Source organism: Dendrobates tinctorius, unplaced genomic scaffold (assembly GCF_039654945.1).
Source record: "Dendrobates tinctorius isolate UK_male_01 unplaced genomic scaffold, ASM3965494v1 ptg000211l, whole genome shotgun sequence".
Classification (NCBI taxonomy): Eukaryota; Metazoa; Chordata; class Amphibia; order Anura; family Dendrobatidae; genus Dendrobates; species Dendrobates tinctorius.
Window position 1 is genome coordinate 25534065 of NW_027361878.1, and position 22489 is coordinate 25556553.

General features: G+C 45.0%; 1 protein-coding gene across 1 annotated transcript in view; it reads right to left on the bottom strand.

Moving 5' to 3' along the window:
- Window positions 1-22489, bottom strand: part of LOC141058396 (ribosomal protein S6 kinase alpha-4-like) — a 72660-nt gene that overhangs the window by 33781 nt on the left and 16390 nt on the right. The window lies entirely within an intron of this gene.

Consider the following 22489-nt stretch of genomic DNA (forward strand, 5'->3'; position numbering starts at 1 on the left):
TTATTATCAGTGCAGTGTGACATTACTGTGCTTATTATCAGTGCAGTGTGACATCCCTGTGCTTATTATCAGTGCAGTGTGACATTACTGTGCTTATTATCAGTGCAGTGTGACATTACTGTGCTTATCATCAGTGCAGTGTGACATTACTGTGCTTATTATCAGTGCAGTGTGACATCCCTGGGCTTCTCATCAGTGCAGTGTGACATTACTGTGCTTATTATCAGTGCAATGTGACATTACTATGCTTATTATCAGTGCAGTGTGACATCCCTGTGCTTATTATCAGTGCAGTGTGACATCCCTTTGCGTATTATCAGTGCAGTGTGACATCCCTGTGCTTATTATCAGTGCAGTGTGACATTACTGTGCTTATTATCAGTGCAATGTGACATTACTGTGCTTATTATCAGTGCATTGTGACATTACTGTGCTTATCAGTGCAGTGTGACATCCCTGTGCTTATTATCAGTGCAGTGTGACATTACTGTGCTTATTATCAGTGCAATGTGACATTACTGTGCTTATCAGTGCAATGTGACATTACTGTGCTTATTATCAGTGCAGTGTGACATCCCTGTGCTTATTACACAGGTCAACGAAAAAAAAATTTTTTTCTGGTGTCCAAAATATTTTAATGAATTTGGGGTATTTTTGGGGTGCTGATTCTGAATATGTCATCAGTTTTGCCAGATTGGCTCAAGTTTTTGAGATTTTTGGTATCTTATTTATAGCACTTGTTGGTAAATGCGACGCATCATCTCATTAATTTCTTTGGATTAGTACTTGAACTGAGCAGTTCTCAATATAGTTTTGTGTTAATTAGTGTTCTAAAAGTTTGTTCATAGCTTGATTTTTGCACTAACTTTATGTTGTTGTCTGTTTTCCAGTGAAAAGCATGAACTCATCATGAAGAAGTTGTCTTAACGATCCAGACTCATTCTGTTACATTTGTGGTGAATATACACTGCCAAAACATAGAAGAAACATAACAGACTTCGTAAAAAAAGTGTATTTTGCCTATTTTGGGGTTATGCTTGGGGACCAAGACAAGTTTTGGGCACCACACATAGTGTGCAAAGCATGTATCGAATTATTACGAAAATGGAGCAAAGGACAAAGAAAAAGCTTCAAATTTGGTGTTCCAATGGTGTGGAGAGAGCCAAAAAATCATCATGATGACTGTTATTTCTGTGCAGTGCAAGTGCAAGGATTCAATAAGCATAAGAAACGAAAATGGGAGTAACATGGAATCTGCAAGAAGGCCTGTCCCTCATTGTGAAGATGTGCCTGTACCTGTGTTTACCATAAATAACAGTCATCATGATGATTTTTTGGCTCTCTCCACACCATTGGAACACCAAATTTGAAGCTTTTTCTTTGTCCTTTGCTCCATTTTCGTAATAATTCGATACATGCTTTGCACACTATGTGTGGTGCCCAAAACTTGTCTTGGTCCCCAAGCATAACCCCAAAATAGGCAAAATACACTTTTTTTACGAAGTCTGTTATGTTTCTTCTATGTTTTGGCAGTGTGTATTCACCACAAATGTAACAGAATGAGTCTGGATCGTTAAGACAACTTCTTCTTGATGAGTTCATGCTTTTCACTGGAAAACAGACAACAACATAAAGTTAGTGCAAAAATCAAGCTATGAACAAACTTTTAGAACACTAATTAACACAAAACTATATTGAGAACTGCTCAGTTCAAGTACTAATCCAAAGAAATTAATGAGATGATGCGTCGCATTTACCAACAAGTGCTATAAATAAGATACCAAAAATCTCAAAAACTTGAGCCAATCTGGCAAAACTGATGACATATTCAGAATCTGCACCCCAAAAATACCCCAAATTCGATGAAATATCTTTGGCACCAAAAATGCTGTTGACCAGTGTTATCAGTGCAGTGTGACATCCCTGTGCTTATTATCAGTGCAGTGTGACATTACTGTGCTTATCAGTGCAGTGTGACATCCCTTTGCTTATTATCAGTGCAGTGTGACATCCCTTTGCTTATCAGTGCAGTGTGACATTCCTGTGCTTATTATGAGTGCAGTGTGACATCCCTGTGCTTATTATCAGTGCAGTGTGACATTACTGTGCTTATTATCAGTGCAATGTGACATTACTGTGCTTATTATCAGTGCATTGTGACATTACTGTGCTTATCAGTGCAGTGTGACATCCCTGTGCTTATTATCAGTGCAGTGTGACATTACTGTGCTTATTATCAGTGCAATGTGACATTACTGTGCTTATTATCAGTGCAATGTGACATTACTGTGCTTATCAGTGCAATGTGACATTACTGTGCTTATCAGTGCAGTGTGACATCCCTGTGCTTATTATCAGTGCAGTGTGACATCCCTGTGCTTATTATCAGTGCAGTGTGACATTACTGTGCTTATCAGTGCAGTGTGACATCCATGTGCTTCTCATCAGTGCAGTGTGACATTACTGTGCTTATTATCAGTGCAGTGTGACATCCCTGTGCTTATTATCAGTGCAGTGTGACATTACTGTGCTTATTATCAGTGCAGTGTGACATTACTGTGCTTATCATCAGTGCAGTGTGACATTACTGTGCTTATCATCAGTGCAATGTGACATTACTGTGCTTATTATCAGTGCAGTGTGACATCCCTGGGCTTCTCATCAGTGCAGTGTGACATTACTGTGCTTATTATCAGTGCAATGTGACATTACTATGCTTATTATCAGTGCAGTGTGACATCCCTGTGCTTATTATCAGTGCAGTGTGACATCCCTGTGCTTATTATCAGTGCAGTGTGACATCCCTTTGCGTATTATCAGTGCAGTGTGACATTCCTGTGCTTATTATGAGTGCAGTGTGACATCCCTGTGCTTATTATCAGTGCAGTGTGACATTACTGTGCTTATTATCAGTGCAATGTGACATTACTGTGCTTATTATCAGTGCATTGTGACATTACTGTGCTTATCAGTGCAGTGTGACATCCCTGTGCTTATTATCAGTGCAGTGTGACATTACTGTGCTTATTATCAGTGCAATGTGACATTACTGTGCTTATTATCAGTGCAATGTGACATTACTGTGCTTATTATCAGTGCAGTGTGACATCCCTGTGCTTATTATCAGTGCAGTGTGACATCCCTGTGCTTATTATCAGTGCGACATTACTGTGATTATCAGTGCAATGTGACATTACTGTGCTTATCAGTGCAGTGTGACATCCATGTGCTTCTCATCAGTGCAGTGTGACATTACTGTGCTTATTATCAGTGCAGTGTGACATCCCTGTGCTTATTATCAGTGCAGTGTGACATTACTGTGCTTATTATCAGTGCAGTGTGACATTACTGTGCTTATCATCAGTGCAGTGTGACATTACTGTGCTTATTATCAGTGCAGTGTGACATCCCTGGGCTTCTCATCAGTGCAGTGTGACATTACTGTGCTTATTATCAGTGCAATGTGACATTACTATGCTTATTATCAGTGCAGTGTGACATCCCTGTGCTTATTATCAGTGCAGTGTGACATCCCTGTGCTTATTATCAGTGCAGTGTGACATCCCTTTGCGTATTATCAGTGCAGTGTGACATTCCTGTGCTTATTATGAGTGCAGTGTGACATCCCTGTGCTTATTATCAGTGCAGTGTGACATTACTGTGCTTATTATCAGTGCAATGTGACATTACTGTGCTTATTATCAGTGCATTGTGACATTACTGTGCTTATCAGTGCAGTGTGACATCCCTGTGCTTATTATCAGTGCAGTGTGACATTACTGTGCTTATTATCAGTGCAATGTGACATTACTGTGCTTATCAGTGCAATGTGACATTACTGTGCTTATCAGTGCAATGTGACATTACTGTGCTTATTATCAGTGCAGTGTGACATCCCTGTGCTTATTATCAGTGCAGTGTGACATCCCTGTGCTTATTATCAGTGCAGTGTGACATTACTGTGCTTATCAGTGCAATGTGACATTACTGTGCTTATCAGTGCAGTGTGACATCCCTTTGCTTATTATCAGTGCAGTGTGACATCCCTGTGCTTATTATCAGTGCAGTGTGACATCCCTGTGCTTATTATCAGTGCAGTGTGACATCCCTGTGCTTATTATCAGTGCAGTGTGACATCCCTGTACTTATTATCAGTGCAGTGTGACATCCCTGTACTTATTATCAGTGCAGTGTGACATCCCTGTGTTTATTATCAGTGCAGTGTGATATCCCTCTGCTTATGATTAGTGCAGTGTGACATTACTGTGCTTATTAGTGCAGTGTGACATTACTGTGCTTATTATCAATGCAGTGTGACATCCCTTTGCTTATCAGTGCAGTGTGACATCCCTGTGCTTATCATCAGTGCAGTGTGACATCCCTGTGCTTATTATCAGTGCAGTGTGACATCCCTGCGCTTATTATCAGTGCATTACTGTGTCTATTATCAGTGCAGTGTGACATTACTGTGCTTATTATCAGTGCAGTGTGACATTACTGTGCTTATTATCAGTGCAGTGTGACATTACTGTGCTTATCATCAGTGCAGTGTGACATCCCTGTGCTTATTATCAGTGCATTACTGTGTCTATTATCAGTGCAGTGTGACATTACTGTGCTTATGATTAGTGCAGTGTGACATTACTGTGCTTATGATTAGTGCAGTGTGACATTACTGTGCTTATTATCAGTGCAGTGTGACATTACTGTGCTTATTATCAGTGCAGTGTGACATCCCTGTGCTTATGATTAGTGCAGTGTGACATTACTGTGCTTATTATCAGTGCAGTGTGACATTACTGTGCTTATTATCAGTGCAGTGTGACATCCCTGTGCTTATTATCAGTGCATTACTGTGTCTATTATCAGTGCAGTGTGACATCCCTGTGCTTATGATTAGTGCAGTGTGACATTACTGTGCTTATGATCAGTGCAGTGTGACATTACTGTGCTTATTATCAGTGCAGTGTGACATCACTGTGCTTATTATCAGTGCAGTGTGACATCCCTGTGCTTATGATTAGTGCAGTGTGACATTACTGTGCTTATTATCAGTGCAGTGTGACATTACTGTGCTTATTATCAGTGCAGTGTGACATCCCTGTGTCTATTATCAGTGCAGTGTGATATTACTGTGTCTATTATCAGTGCAGTGTGACATCCCTGTGTCTATTATCAGTGCAGTGTGATATTACTGTGTCTATTATCAGTGCAGTGTGACATTACTGTGCTTATGATTAGTGCAGTGTGACATCCCTGTGCTTATGATTAGTGCAGTGTGACATTACTGTGCTTATGATTAGTGCAGTGTGACATCCCTGTGCTTATGATTAGTGCAGTGTGACATTACTGTGCTTATTATCAGTGCAGTGTGACATCCCTGTGCTTATTATCAGTGCAGTGTGACATTACTGTGCTTATCAGTGCAATGTGACATTACTGTGCTTATCAGTGCAGTGTGACATCCCTTTGCTTATTATCAGTGCAGTGTGACATCCCTGTGCTTATTATCAGTGCAGTGTGACATCCCTGTGCTTATTATCAGTGCAGTGTGACATCCCTGTACTTATTATCAGTGCAGTGTGACATCCCTGTACTTATTATCAGTGCAGTGTGACATCCCTGTGTTTATTATCAGTGCAGTGTGATATCCCTGTGCTTATGATTAGTGCAGTGTGACATTACTGTGCTTATTAGTGCAGTGTGACATTACTGTGCTTATTATCAATGCAGTGTGACATCCCTTTGCTTATCAGTGCAGTGTGACATCCCTGTGCTTATCATCAGTGCAGTGTGACATCCCTGTGCTTATTATCAGTGCAGTGTGACATCCCTGCGCTTATTATCAGTGCATTACTGTGTCTATTATCAGTGCAGTGTGACATTACTGTGCTTATTATCAGTGCAGTGTGACATTACTGTGCTTATTATCAGTGCAGTGTGACATCCCTGTGCTTATGATCAGTGCAGTGTGACATTACTGTGCTTATCATCAGTGCAGTGTGACATCCCTGTGCTTATTATCAGTGCATTACTGTGTCTATTATCAGTGCAGTGTGACATTACTGTGCTTATGATTAGTGCAGTGTGACATTACTGTGCTTATGATTAGTGCAGTGTGACATTACTGTGCTTATTATCAGTGCAGTGTGACATTACTGTGCTTATTATCAGTGCAGTGTGACATCCCTGTGCTTATGATTAGTGCAGTGTGACATTACTGTGCTTATTATCAGTGCAGTGTGACATTACTGTGCTTATTATCAGTGTAGTGTGACATCCCTGTGCTTATTATCAGTGCATTACTGTGTCTATTATCAGTGCAGTGTGACATCCCTGTGCTTATGATTAGTGCAGTGTGACATTACTGTGCTTATGATTAGTGCAGTGTGACATTACTGTGCTTATTATCAGTGCAGTGTGACATCCCTGTGCTTATGATTAGTGCAGTGTGACATTACTGTGCTTATTATCAGTGCAGTGTGACATTACTGTGCTTATTATCAGTGCAGTGTGACATCCCTGTGTCTATTATCAGTGCAGTGTGATATTACTGTGTCTATTATCAGTGCAGTGTGACATCCCTGTGCTTATGATTAGTGCAGTGTGACATTACTGTGCTTATGATTAGTGCAGTGTGACATTACTGTGCTTATGATTAGTGCAGTGTGACATCCCTGTGCTTATGATTAGTGCAGTGTGACATTACTGTGCTTATTATCAGTGCAGTGTGACATCCCTGTGCTTATTATCAGTGCATTACTGTGTCTATTATCAGTGCAGTGTGACATCCCTGTGCTTATTATCAGTGCAGTGTGACATCCCTGTGCTTATGATTAGTGCAGTGTGACATTACTGTGCTTATTATCAGTGCAGTGTGACATTACTGTGCTTATTATCAGTGCAGTGTGACATCCCTGTGTCTATTATCAGTGCAGTGTGATATTACTGTGTCTATTATCAGTGCAGTGTGACATCCCTGTGTCTATTATCAGTGCAGTGTGACATTACTGTGCTTATGATTAGTGCAGTGTGACATCCCTGTGCTTATGATTAGTGCAGTGTGACATTACTGTGCTTATGATTAGTGCAGTGTGACATCCCTGTGCTTATGATTAGTGCAGTGTGACATTACTGTGCTTATTATCAGTGCAGTGTGACATCCCTGTGCTTATTATCAGTGCAGTGTGACATTACTGAGCTTATTATCAGTGCAGTGTGACATTACTGTGCTTATCAGTGCAATGTGACATTACTGTGCTTATCAGTGCAGTGTGACATCCCTTTGCTTATTATCAGTGCAGTGTGACATCCCTGTGCTTATTATCAGTGCAGTGTGACATCCCTGTACTTATTATCAGTGCAGTGTGACATCCCTGTACTTATTATCAGTGCAGTGTGACATCCCTGTGTTTATTATCAGTGCAGTGTGATATCCCTGTGCTTATGATTAGTGCAGTGTGACATTACTGTGCTTATTAGTGCAGTGTGACATCCCTTTGCTTATCAGTGCAGTGTGACATCCCTGTGCTTATCATCAGTGCAGTGTGACATCCCTGTGCTTATCATCAGTGCAGTGTGACATCCCTGCGCTTATTATCAGTGCATTACTGTGTCTATTATCAGTGCAGTGTGACATTACTGTGCTTATTATTAGTGCAGTGTGACATTACTGTGCTTATTATCAATGCAGTGTGACATCCCTTTGCTTATCAGTGCAGTGTGACATCCCTGTGCTTATGATCAGTGCAGTGTGACATCCCTGTGCTTATTATCAGTGCATTACTGTGTCTATTATCAGTGCAGTGTGACATTACTGTGCTTATGATTAGTGCAGTGTGACATTACTGTGCTTATGATTAGTGCAGTGTGACATTACTGAGCTTATTATCAGTGCAGTGTGACATCCCTGTGCTTATGATTAGTGCAGTGTGACATTACTGTGCTTATTATCAGTGTAGTGTGACATTACTGTGCTTATTATCAGTGCAGTGTGACATCCCTGTGCTTATTATCAGTGCATTACTGTGTCTATTATCAGTGCAGTGTGACATCCCTGTGCTTATGATTAGTGCAGTGTGACATTACTGTGCTTATGATTAGTGCAGTGTGACATTACTGTGCTTATGATTAGTGCAGTGTGACATTACTGTGCTTATTATCAGTGCAGTGTGACATTACTGTGCTTATTATCAGTGCAGTGTGACATCCCTGTGTCTATTATCAGTGCAGTGTGATATTACTGTGTCTATTATCAGTGCAGTGTGACATCCCTGTGCTTATGATTAGTGCAGTGTGACATTACTGTGCTTATGATTAGTGCAGTGTGACATTACTGTGCTTATTATCAGTGCAGTGTGACATCCCTGTGCTTATTATCAGTGCATTACTGTATCTATTATCAGTGCAGTGTGACATCCCTGTGCTTATGATTAGTGCAGTGTGACATTACTGTGCTTATGATTAGTGCAGTGTGACATTACTGTGCTTATTATCAGTGCAGTGTGACATTACTGTGCTTATTATCAGTGCAGTGTGACATTACTGTGCTTATTATCAGTGCAGTGTGACATTACGATGGACTACTTGCTAGAGATGGGGTGCACCTTACGAAGACTGGAAAGCATGTATTTGGAAGTCGCCTTGCTACACTTGTAAGGAGAGCTTTAAACTAGAACAACATGGGAAGGGAAGCAAAAGACCAGAAAAAGCCATACACCTGACAAATGCTATTGAGAACTCTGCTATTAGAAGTCGAAAGGAAGAACAAAGACAAAATAATCTAATTAATAAAAATATTGGAGAAAGAGAAACCAATCACAAACTAAAATGTTTCTATACTAATGCACAAAGCATGGGCAACAAACAAGGAGAATTGGAACTACTAACACAGGAAAAGAAATATGATGTCATTGGAATCACTGAAACTTGGTGGGACGATACACATGATTGGAATACAAGACTAGAAGGATACAACTTATTTGCAAGAAACAGACTTGATAAACGAGGAGGAGGTGTCGCATTGTATGTTAGAAACGCGTATATCTACACAGAGATTGAAGCTTCAGAGACTGGGAGTTCTGTGGAAACTGTTTGGGTAAGAATACAAGGACAGAACAATGGAAAGGACACCATTGTAGGCATTTACTACAGGCCGCCTGTGCAAGCTGAAGATATGGATGAACTCTTTATGCATCAAATGGCCAAGTTCTCCAAAAAATATGACATAGTTGTCATGGGAGATTTCAACTATTCAGACATTTGTTGGGAATCTCTCTCAGGCAAAACTAACAGTTCAAGGAAATTCTTATCCTCTCTTGCTGACAACTTTATCTTCCAAAAGGTAAGGGAGAAAACAAGGGGAACTGCTACCTTGGATCTAATCCTTATAAACAGGGAGGAAATGGTTGAGGAGGTAAAAGTGGCTGGGACCCTAGGAGGTAGCGACCATGCTATTTTAGAATTTTGGATAACTAGAGGCGGAAGACCTGTGAAGACTCAGACGTCAAGGTTAGATTTCAGAAAGGCAGATTTTAAGGGATTCAGAAAGAGAATTGGAGGGATCCAATGGCTGGATATCCTTAACCCCTTCACCCCCAAGGGTGGTTTGCACGTTCATGACCGGGCCAATTTTTACAATTCTGACCACTGTACCTTTATGAGGTCATAACTCTGGAACGCTTCCATGGATCCCGGTGATTCTGACATTGTTTTCTCATGACATATTGTACTTCATGTTAGTGGTAAAATTTCATTCAAATAACTTGCGTTTATTTGTGAAAAAAACAGAAATTTGGCAAAAATTTTGAAAATTTCGCAATTTTCCAACTTTGAATTTTTATGCCCTTAAATCACAGAGATACGGCACACAAAAAACTTGATAACTAACATTTCCCACATGTTTACTTTACATCAACACAATTTTGGAACCAAATTTTTTTTTTGTTAGGAAGTTATAAGGGTTAAAAGTTGACCAGCGATTTCTCATTTTTACAGCACCATTTTATTTTTAGGACCACATCACATTTGAAGCCACTTTGAGGGGTCTATATGATAGAAAATACCCAAAAGTGACACCATTCTAAAAACTGCACCCCTTAAGGTGCTCAAAACCACATTCAAGAAGTTTATTAACCCTTTAGGTGCGTCACAGGAATTTTTTTGAATATTTAAAAAAAAAAAATGAACATCTAACTTTTTTTCACAAAAAAAATACTTCAGGTTCAATTTTTTTTATTTTACCAAGGGTAACAGGAGAAATTGGACTGCAAAAGTTATTGTGCAATTTGTCCTGAGTACGCTGATACCTGATTTGTGGGGGGGGAACGACTGTTTCGGCGCATGGCAGAGCTCAGAATGGAAGGTGCGCCGTTTGACTTTTTCAATGCAAAATTGGCTGGAATTCAGATCAGACGCCATGTCACGTTTGGAGAGTCCCTGATGTACCTAAACAGTGGAAACCCCCTACAAGTGACCCCATTTTGGAAACTAGACCCCCCCAAGGAACTTATCTAGATATGTGGTGAGAACTTTGAACCCACAAGGGCTTTACAGAAGTTTATAACGTACAGCGGTACAATTAAAAAATCATATTTTTTCCACAAAAATGATCTTTTCACCCAAATTTTTATTTTCCCAAGGGTAACAGGACCCTAAAAGTTATTGTGCAATTTGTCCTGAGTACGCTGATACCCCACATGTGGGGGTAAACCACTATTTGGGCGCATGGCAGAGCTTGGAAGGGAAGCAGCGCCATTTGACGTTTTTGGCTGGAATTGAGATCAGACACCATGTCGCGATTGGAAAACCCCTGATGTACCAAAACTGTGGAAACCCCCCAGAAATGACACCATTTTGGAAACTAGACCCCCTAAGGAACTTATCTAGATGTGTGGTGAGAACTTTGAACCCCCAAGGGCTTCACAGAAGTTTATAACGCCCGGGCGTGAAAATAAAAAATTCGTATTTTTTCCACAAACATGATCTTTTAGTCACCATTTTTTTTTATTTTCCCAAGGGTAACAGGAGAAATTGAACCCCAAAAGTTGTTGTCCAATTTGTCCTGAGTACGCTGACACCCCATATGTGGGAGAAAACTACTGTATGGACACACGTCAGGGCTCGGAAGGGAAGTAGTGACGTTTTGGAATGCAGACATTGATGGAATGGTCTGCGGGTGTCATGTTGACTTTGGAGAGCCCCTAATGTACCTAAACAGTGGAAACCCCCCACAAATGACCCCATTTTGAAAACTAGACCCCCTAAGGAACTTATCTAGATGTGAGGTGAGCACTTTGAACCCCCAAGGGCTTCACAGAAGTTTATAATGCCTGGGCATGAAAATAAAAAAATCGTATTTTTTCCACAAACATGATCAATTAGTCCCCAATTTTTTCATTTTCCCAAGGGTAACAGGAGAAATTGGACCCCAAAAGTTGTTGTCCAATTTGTCCTGAGTAAGCTGACACCCCATATGTGGGAGAAAACTACTGTATGGACACACGTCGGGGCTCGGAAGGGAAGCAGTGACGTTTTGGAATGCAGACATTGATGGAATGGTCTGCGGGTGTCATGTGCGTTTGGAGAGCCCCTGATGTACCTAAACTATTGATACTTCCCACAAATGAACCCATTTTGGACACTAGACCCCCCACGGAACTTATCTAGATGTGTGGTGAGCACTTTGAACCCCCAAGTGCTTCACAGAAGTTTATAACGCTCGGACGTGAAAATAAAAAAATCATTTTTTTCCACAAAAATGATATTTTTGCCCCCAATTTATTTTCCTAAGGGTAACAGGAGAAATTGGACCCCAAAAATTGTTTTGCAATTTGTCCTGAGTAGGCTGATACCCTACATGTGGGGGTAAAACACTGTTTGGGTGCATGGCAGAGCTTGGAAGGGAAGGAGCACCATTTGACTTTTTCAACTCAGAATTGGCTGGAATTGAGATCAGACGCAATGTTGCATTTGGAGAGCACCTGATGTGCCCAAACAGTGGAAACCCCCAATTCTAACTCCAACCCGAACCCCAACACACCCCTAACCCTAATCTCAGCCCTAACGGAAAAATGGAAATAAATACATTTTTTTATTTTATTATTTTTCCCTAACTAAGGGGGTGATAACGGGGGTTTGATTTACTATTTATGGCGGTTTTTATGTTTGGCGGCGGTCGCACGCTAAAAGACGCTTTTTATTGTAAAAATAGTTTTTGCTTCACCACATATTGAGAGCTATAATTTTTCCGTATTTTGACCCACCGAGTCATGTGAGGTCTTATTTTTTGCGGGACGAGTTGACGTTTTTATTGGTACCATTTTCGGGCACGTGACATTTTTTGATCGCTTTTTATTCCGATTTTTGGGACGCAGAATGAACAAAAACCAGCGTTTCATGAATTTCTTTTGGGGGAGTGCGTTTACACCGTTACGCGTGCGGTAAAATTGATAAAGCGGTTTTATTCTTCGGGTCAGTACGGTTACAGCGATACCTCATTTAGGTCGTTTTTTTATGTTTTGTCGGTTTTATGCAATGAAAACTATTTTATATAAAAAATAATTATTTTTGCATCGCTTTATTCTGCAAGCTATAACTTTTTTATTTTTTCGCTGATGATGCTGTGTGGCGGCTCGTTTTTTGCGGAACAAGATGACGTTTTCAGCGGTACCATGGATATTTCTCCTTCGACTCATTGGGGGACACAGAGACTGTGGGTGTGTGCTTCTGCCGTCTGGAGGCTGACACTAAGTATACAAAAAAAAGAGTTAGCTCCTCCTCCGCCGCATACACCCTCGCCCCCAGACCGGGCGTAACTCAGTTTTTGCTTAGTGTCTGATGGAGGCACACGCAGTCTGGAGCTCCAGACTAGATTTTTTTTTTTTTTTTTTTTTTTTGGTCTCTTTCTATGAAGATAAGATAGGGGCGACGGAGCCTATAGAGAGGGTCCGATCTCCCCAAATCATCAACGGGCGACCACGTGTGAGTAGCCCTCCACGTGTTTTCTCTCCCGCACCGAGGGACACATCTGGGACTTTTCCCCAGACAACCATTTTTCTTTGTTATTTTTCTAAAGAGGTGGCAACGCATCCTGATAAGAGGATTCGGTTCCCCATGAACCCCAGCGGGCGAGCACGTGTGAGTGATCCTCCACGTTGTTACTCTCCTGCAACGTGGGAATGCATTAATGCCCCTACCACCCCTAGGTAGGAGACCAGGGGTGGTTCTGGAGGCGCAGGTGAGCCAAGGGAGCGAAGCGTCGAAGACTGGTGCAGTAGCCTCACCCCTCCCGGCCCAGGGATGGGGTTGAGAGCACCACAAGCCCACGGTGCAGAAGCCACAGGGGGGAGGCCCGGCTCACCTCTCTTGTTGATGGGCGTGGAGTGTGGCCAGAGCCCCGTCGGCGGCCGCGGCCCCCGCTGTATGGTGAGGCCCGAGATTCCGCCCGCCCGCCGCCGACTTCTGGGGGTAGCCGGAAGCCCCGCCCACTAACTTCCGGGGGCGGAGAGCGGCGGGCGCGCTCAGTTACCGGGGAGCTCCCGCCCTCCTCCCTCGAACGCCGCACGTGTAGTGCGGCCAGAAGCCCCGTCGGCGGCCGCGGTCCCGGCTGTATGGGGAGGTCCGGAGTTCCGCGCGCCCACCCGCCGACTTCCGGGGGTAGCCGGAAGTCCCGCCCACTAACTTCCGGGGGCGGAGAGCGGCGGGCGCGCACAGTTACCGGGGAGCTCCGCCCCCCTCCCCCTCCTCATTTCCTCGCGAAGTGCGGCCGGAAGCCGCCGCCTATCTCCCGGAGTGCGCCGCAAGTGCCCCGGCGAGTAACGCCGCACGCCTCGTGGAAGAGACGCAAGGTGGACATTACCGGTGGGTAAGTGCAACCCCGTTTCGAGTGCCGCACTAGTGGTCAAGGAAGGGGTTATCCTCCTCCTCCTACCCTACCCTGCAATATGTCTGGCAAAGGGAAAGCTCATTCTTTCCTATATGCTGTTTGCGTTTCCTGTGGGGTCAGGCTGCCTAAGGCGCAGCCGGATAAATTTTGTGAAGCCTGCGAGTCGGAGCGAGCCCAGGAGCCCCCCATTGTTGCAGAGCCCAGAAGTCAGGACCCCCCAGAATGGGCGGTGTCTTTATCACACTCTATGATGTCCCTTACAAGGGCAATTGAGTCTCTTCGAGGCCCGGGCAGGGACAAGGATGGTGGTCTGCCAGCGGAAGACAGCTCGTCCACGTCTCAGGACCCTCCGACCGTTAGAGGCCGCTCCAGCACCAGACAAGCTCATAGCAAAAGAGCTCGTTCCCCGTCGGCCGGACCCTCTGGGGCTTCGGCGGCGGGTATTAGGGCATCTCGTTCCCCGTCGCCGAGCTCGGGAAGCGAGCAGGATGAGGGCGAGGAGGAGGGAGAGGAGTCCTGGAATCCAGAAAGCCTGGGATTCCAAGACTCGGTGGACAGCCTCATTGAGGCAGTCAACCAGACATTAGAGATCGAGGACGATGTGTCCACGGCCTCAGGTCACAAGGTCTCCTTCAAGAAGACCAGGCGACCGCATAGAAGGTTTGCCACGCATCCGGAGTTCGAGGAGCTAGTCCAGAAACATAGGGAACACCCGGATAAGCGTTTTGCAATGCAAAAAGCGCTGCAAGCAAAGTATCCGTTTCCTCCTGAACTCCATAAAGGATGGGTGGAGTCGCCAGTAGTGGACCCACCGGTATCACGTTTGGCGTCAAGTTCGCTATTGTCGATACCCAGCGGTTCTTCTATCAAGGACCCAACTGATCGCCTTATAGAGGGGCTTGCCCGCTCAGTGTATGAGGCAGCGGGGTCGGCCCTGGCCCCCTCCTTTGCGGCTACTTGGGTGGCTAAGGCCATGGTTTCATGGGCGGACGCTCTGCATAATGCCCTCCAAGACAGAGATCTGCCTGCGGAGGTCTTGGAGGTTGCAAATCAGATATCAGGGGCAAGTGATTTTCTCGTCAGCGCCTCTCTGGACGCGGCCGAGTGTTCTGCTGTGGCAGCAGCAAATGCGATCGCCGTTAGGCGAGCATTATGGCTGAGATTGTGGAAAGCGGATTCTATCTCCAAAAAATCTTTGACCTCATTGCCTTTTCAGGGCAATCGGTTGTTCGGTGAGAAGCTTGATAAGCTTATCTCAGAAGCCACGGGGGGGAGGAGTAGTTTCCTCCCGCAGCAGAGGACTTGGCCAGCATTCAGGCAGACACAGAGGCGTTTTCGGCCCTTTCGTAACCCCTGGAGGGGGACTTCGGCCAGAGCATCCACCTCCGCAAATGATGGTCAGATTAGGGAAAGGCAAATCTCTTACAGAGCCAATCCGCTGGGCAGAGGCCGAGGCCGTTTGCCCAGAACGAGGGGGGCCAGATCCCAAAAGCCTCCAGCAAAATGACTCGAGGCGCTTCGTACCTACGGACGACAGGGTGGGCGGACGCCTACTAAGGTTCAGCCACGTTTGGGTCGCAGTGGCACGCGACGCTTGGGTGGCAGAACTGATATCGTCCGGGTACAAGATAGAGTTTGTCGGACTCCCGCCACGGCGATTCTTTCATTCCCGGTTTTCCGGAACAGTATCGCAGGCAGAGGGTTTGTTACAGGCCATAATGACGCTACGGCGCAACGGGGTCATTGTCCCAGTGCCGAAAAGCGAAGAGGCACAAGGTTTTTACTCCAACCTGTTTTCGGTCCCCAAAAAAGACGGGACAGTAAGGCCAGTACTAGATCTAAAAATCCTGAACAAGTTCATCAGAGTCAGGCGGTTCCGGATGGAATCCCTCCGTTCGGTCATTGCAGCCATGGATCCAGGGGAGTTCCTGGCCTCGATCGATGTGCAGGATGCATATCTGCACATTCCGATTTTTCCTCCACACCAGAGGTTCCTGCGTTTTGCGATCGGAGGGCGACATTTTCAATTTGTTGCTCTGCCCTTCGGTCTGGCCACTGCTCCCAGAGTCTTTACGAAGATAATGGCGGTGGTTATGGCCATCCTGCATGCTCGGGGCATAACGGTACTACCTTACCTGGACGACCTGTTGGTAAAGGGGCCGTCGTTTCAGGCGTGCCAGGAGAATGTCAGTATCACGCTGGATACCCTGGCCCGTCTAGGCTGGTTGATCAATCGGAGCAAGTCGTCCTTGGTTCCAGCCCAAAGAATCGTGTTCCTAGGCATGATTTTCGACACCTCCCGGGGGCTGGTGATCCTCCCTCAGGACAAGGCGCGAAAAATCAAGCAAGGAGTACGGAACCTTCTGCAGCCGGGCACCAGACCCATCCGGTACGGCATGAGTGTGTTGGGCAGAATGGTGGCGGCGATGGAGGCAATCCCGTTTGCCCAGTTCCATCTCCGTCCGCTTCAGCATGCGCTCTTGTCAGCATGGGACCGGAGGCTGCTGTCTCTCAGTCATTGGTGCAAGTTGTCTCCGCTGGTCCGACATTCACTCCGGTGGTGGACTTGCGACTCGTCCCTGGTCCAGGGGAAACCTTTTCCCCCGGAGCAGTGGTTGGTGGTGACGACCGATGCAAGCCTGCATGGTTGGGGAGCAGTTTTCCAGAGTCACACAGCTCAGGGGCGGTGGTCCATTCAGGAGATAATTCTCCCGATCAACATTCTGGAGATACGGGCAATACGATTGGCCCTGCAACATTTCCAGTGTTTCCTGAGACACCGGCCGGTGCGCATTCAGTCGGACAATGCTACAGCAGTAGCATATGTCAACCATCAAGGGGGCACGCGCAGCCAGGCAGCCATGCGCGAGGTCGGGCTGGTACTGCATTGGGCAGAGAAGAACCGCGTGGTAATTTCAGCGGTGCACATTCCGGGAGTCGAAAACTGGGCGGCAGATTTTCTCAGCCGACAGAGGGTCGCGGCAGGGGAATGGTCCTTGCACCCTGAGGTTTTTCAACAGATCTGCCAACGGTGGGGGACACCGGACGTGGACCTTATGGCATCCAGAGAGAACGCCAAAGTACAAAGGTTCGTCGCTCGATCCCTCGACCCGCAGGCAATCGCAGCAGACGCTCTGGTGCTTCCGTGGAGCCAGTTTCGTCTCCCGTACTTGTTCCCCCCGCTACCTCTGCTTCCAAGAGTCATCAGGAAGTTAAGGAGAGAGAAGGTTCCAGCAATCCTGCTGGCCCCAGACTGGCCTCGGCAGGCCTGGTATGCAGATCTGGTTCAGCTAGTGGTGGACGTACCCTGGCGTCTCCCAGATCGGCCGGACTTGCTGTCCCAGGGGCCGATCTACCATCCGAACTTAGGGGCCCTGTGTTTGACGGCGTGGCCATTGAATCTTGGCTGTTAACACAGGCAGGATTCAGGCGCGATGTGGTAGCCACGATGGTGAGTGCCCGAAAGCCTTCTTTGGCGAGAGTATATCATCGGACTTGGGAAGTTTTTTTCCGTTGGTGTAGAGATCGCGGAGTGGCTCCTCTGGTTTTTTCGATCCCCAACGTACTGGCTTTTCTGCAGGCAGGGCTGGACGCAGGATTGGCTCCGAGTTCGCTCAGAACGCAGATCTCGGCTCTGTCGGTGCTTTTCCAACGAAAGGTCGCTTCGGTCTGGCAGGTTAGGACGTTTATGCAGGGGGTCGCACATTTAGTACCCCCCTATAAGGCGCCGACGGAATCATGGGACCTGAACTTGGTGCTCAGGGCCCTTCAGGAGGCTCCTTTCGAACCGTTACAAGAGGTTTCCTCACCTTACCTGTCCAGGAAGGTCGTTTTTCTGGTAGCTATTACGTCTATTAGGCGGGTTTCGGAATTGGCGGCTTTATCTTGTAAACCGCCGTTCCTGACCTTTTATAAGGATAAGGTAGTTTTAAGGCCAGCTCCTCCCTTCTTGCCGAAGGTTGTCTCTGCATTCCATATCAACGAAGACATTGTCTTACCCTCGTTTTGCCCGGCACCGGTGCACAGGGTAGAAAAGGCATTGCACACCTTGGATCTGGTAAGAGCTCTTAGGAGGTATGTGACAAGGACAGCTCCTTTCCGCCGGACAGACTCTCTATTCGTGATCCCAGAAGGGCGGCGGAAGGGGCTCGCTGCGTCCAAAGCGACTTTGGCCAGATGGGTTCGCCTGACGATCCAAGAATCTTATGAAATTAGTGGCACGCCGGTTCCGGCAGGGATCAAGGCACACTCGGCTCGAGCAGTGGGTGCCTCATGGGCACTGCGACACCAAGCTTCAGCGGAACAGGTGTGCAAAGCAGCTACCTGGTCCAGCTTGCATACGTTTGTCAAACATTATAACGTACATACCCAGGCATCCTCGGATGCAAGCCTGGGAAGAAAGATTCTCCAGGCAGCAGTTGCGCACCTCTAATCAGGGGCGCAAAATAGCATGGATTGGGTGAGCTAAGATCCCGCCCAGGGACTGCTTTAGAACGTCCCACAGTCTCTGTGTCCCCCAATGAGTCGAAGGAGAAACATGGATTTTTGTGAGTACTCACCGTAAAATCCTTTTCTCCGAGACGCTCATTGGGGGACACAGCACCCACCCTACTAGCCAGTTGGCTTTTGCTTATTTTGAGTTATACAAATCCTTATGTAAGGATCAGGGTGGTCCCTTTTCCAGACGTATAATTTCTTGCCTGAATTTAAGGCGCGTTCTCCTACTGCTTATGCACTAAACTGAGTTACGCCCGGTCTGGGGGCGAGGGTGTATGCGGCGGAGGAGGAGCTAACTTTTTTTTTTGTATACTTAGTGTCAGCCTCCAGACGGCAGAAGCACACACCCACAGTCTCTGTGTCCCCCAATGAGCGTCTCGGAGAAAAGGATTTTACGGTGAGTACTCACAAAAATCCATGTTTATATGCGTCTTTTTGATCGCGCGTTATTACACTTTTTGTTTGTCGGTATGATAATAAATCATTATTTTTTGCTTCGTTTTTTATTTTTATTTTTTAAGGGGTTCGCTAAAGGGGTTAACTAATGGGATAGTTTTATAGGGCGGGTCGTTACGGACGCGGCGATACCTAATATGTGTACTTTTATTGTTTTTTTTTTTTTTTATTTACAAAAAATGGATTTATTTGGGGTAATATTTTTTTTTTTCTAATTTGGCGATTTTTTTTTTTAATTATTTTAACACTTTTTTTTATTTTTTTTTTAACTTTATTAAATAGTCCCAGGTGGGACATCACTGTCCTGTGACAGATCGCTGATCTGTCACATCACAGATCACTGTGACAGATCAGCAATCTGTCACAGGCATTGAAGAAGACTTCCTCTTGCCTGCGCTTTGCAGGCACTGAGGAAGCCAGCTTCCTGCAGGCCCCCGAAGGCCCCCGTCGCCATCTTGGATTCGGGGGCCTGCAGGAAAGGAGCCCCCCGCAGCAGCGCTTCACACTGCGCTGCCGTGGGGGGCTCAGGGAAGCACGGAGGGAGCCCCCTCCCTGCCGATGCTTCCCTTTAACCCCCGGTACACTGCGATCGTGTTTGATCGCGGTGTGCAAGGGGTTAACGTGTCGGGGGCGGTCCGTGACCGCCCCTGACACATTGTGCCGGGTGTCAGCTGTGATAATCAGCTGACACCCGGCCGCGATCAGCGGCGCTCAACACGTGGGCGCCGCTGATCGCGGTAGACGTACTATCCCGTCCATGGGCATAGGGGCCCGGGTCCCATGGACGGGATAGTACGTCTCATGTCAGAAAGGGGTTAAAGACAAAAATGTCCAGGAAGGATGGGAAATCTTGAAAAATGAAATTCTCAAAGCACAGTTGTTAACAATTCCAAAAAGAGGGAAGAATAGGAAGCATTTAAGGAAACCAGGATGGATGAACACAGAACTTAAGCACATGCTAAAAAGGAAGAAAAAAATGTTTATAAAATGGAAAGAGGGAGGCATATCTAAAGAAGAATATAATGCTGTCTGCAGAACCTGCAGGGCACAAATCACATTAGCTAAAGCTGAAAATGAATTGAGGCTTGCAAGAGATGTCAAAAGCAATAATAAAGGATTTTGGGGATATGTCAAAAGTAAAAGAAAAGTCAAAGATGCTATAGGATTTTTACAGGATGAAAATGATGAAATGGTAAGACAGGATGTTGAGAAGGCTGAACTTTTACATTCCTATTTTGCATCTGTTTTCTCTCAGAAAGGAAATGTAACATCAACTGTTATTCACTGTCCTATTAAGGGAATAGAAGAATCCAGGATATCTATAAACAGAAAGATAGTGAGGAAACACTTAGCTAACCTAAATGAATTCAAGTCTCCAGTTCCAGATGAATTACACCCCAGAGTACTGAAGGAGATAGCAGAAGAAATTTTTGAACCCCCCTCCATAATCTTTGAAAATTCTTGGAGAACAGGAGAAGTGCCAGAAGACTGGAGAAGAGCAAATGTTGTTCCTATCTTCAAAAAGGGGAAGAAGGTGGACCCAGGCAACTATAGGCCGGTGAGTCTGACTTCTATACCAGGAAAGATCTTTGAACAAATTATTAAACAACATGTATGTCAATACCTGGATAAGAATGAAGTGATTAAACAGAGTCAGCATGGGTTTGTAACTAATAAGTCATGTCAGACTAACTTAATTTCCTTCTATGACGGTATCACTGATTGGGTGGATCAAGGAAATGCTGTAGATATAGTATATCTTGACTTCAGCAAAGCATTTGACAAAGTCTCTCATACAATCCTTATTGAAAAAATGACTAAGTATGGAATGGACAAGGCAACTGTTAGGTGGATTCATAACTGGCTTAGTGATCGGACCCAAAGAGTGGTCGTAAATGGCTGCACATCCAGTTGGAAGAATGTCTCAAGTGGGGTACCACAGGGCTCTGTCCTGGGCCCTGTATTGTTCAACATCTTATCAACGATTTAGATGAAGGAATTGAGGGTAAACTGATTACATTTGCTGATGACACAAAGCTAGGAGGGATAGCTAATACTAGAGAAGAGAGAGAGAGGATTCAAAAAGATTTAAATAAACTGGAGAAGTGGGCAGCAACTAACAGAATGGTTTTTAACAGGGAGAAATGCAAAGTACTACATCTGGGCAATAAAAATGAAAAAAGCATATATAGAATGGGAGGAATAGGGCTAAGTGACAGCACATGTGAAAAAGACTTGGGTATACTAATAGATCACAGACTGAATATGAGTCAACAGTGTGATGCAGCAGCAAAAAAGGCAAATGCAATTCTAGGATGTATTAACAGAAGCATACAGTCTAGATCACGTGAAGTCATTATTTCCCTCTACTCCTCTTTGGTCAGACCTCATCTGGAATATTGTGTCCAGTTTTGGGCACCACATTTTAAAAAAGACAACAACAAACTGGAGCAAGTTCAGAAAAGAGCGACCAGAATGGTGACCGGTCTGCAAACCCTGTCTTATGAGGAAAGGTTGCAGGATTTGGGAATGTTTAGTTTGCAAAAGAGAAGACTGAGAGGAGACTTAATAGCTGTCTACAAATATCTAAAGGGCTGTCACATTGTAGAAGGATCAACTTTATTCTCATTTGCACAAGGAAAGACTAGAAGCAATGGGATGAAACTGAATGGGAGGAGACACATTAGATATTAGAAAAAACTTTTTGACAGTTAGAGTGATCAATGAGTGGAACAGGCTGCCACGAGAAGTGGTGAGTTCTCCTTCAATGGAAGTCTTCAAACAGAGGCTGGACAGACATCTGACTGGGATGATTTAGCGAATCCTGCTTTGAGCAGGGGGTTGGACCAGATGGCCCAGGAGGTCCCTTCCAACTCTACGATTCTATGATTCTTATCAGTGCAGTGTGATATTACTGAGATTATTATCAGTGCAGTGTGACATTACTGTGCTTATTATCAGTTCAGTGTGACATCCCTGTGCTTATTATCAGTGCAGTGTGACATCCCTGTGTCTATTATCAGTGCAGTGTGATATTACTGTGTCTATTATCAGTGCAGTGTGACATTACTGAGCTTATTATCAGTGCAGTGTGACATTACTGTGCTTATTATCAGTGCAGTGTGACGTTACTGAGCTTATTATCGGTGCAGTGTGACATTACTGTGCTTATTATCAGTGCAGTGTGACATTACTGTGTCTATTATCGGTGCAGTGTGACATCCCTGTGTCTATTATCAGTGCAGTGTGATATTACTGTGTCTATTATCAGTGCAGTGTGACATTACTGTGCTTATTATCAGTGCAGTGTGACATTACTGTGCTTATTATCAGTGCAGTGTGACATTACTGAGCTTATTATCAGTGCAGTGTGACATTACTGTGTCTATTATCGGTGCAGTGTGACATCCCTGTGTCTATTATCAGTGCAGTGTGACATTACTGTGCTTATTATCGGTGCAGTGTGACATTACTGTGCTTATTATCAGTGCAGTGTGACATTACTGTGTCTATTATCGGTGCAGTGTGATATCCCTGTGCTTATTATCAGTGCAGTGTGACATTACTGAGCTTATTATCAGTGCAGTGTGACATTACTGTGCTTATTATCGGTGCAGTGTGACATTACTGTGTCTATTATCGGTGCAGTGT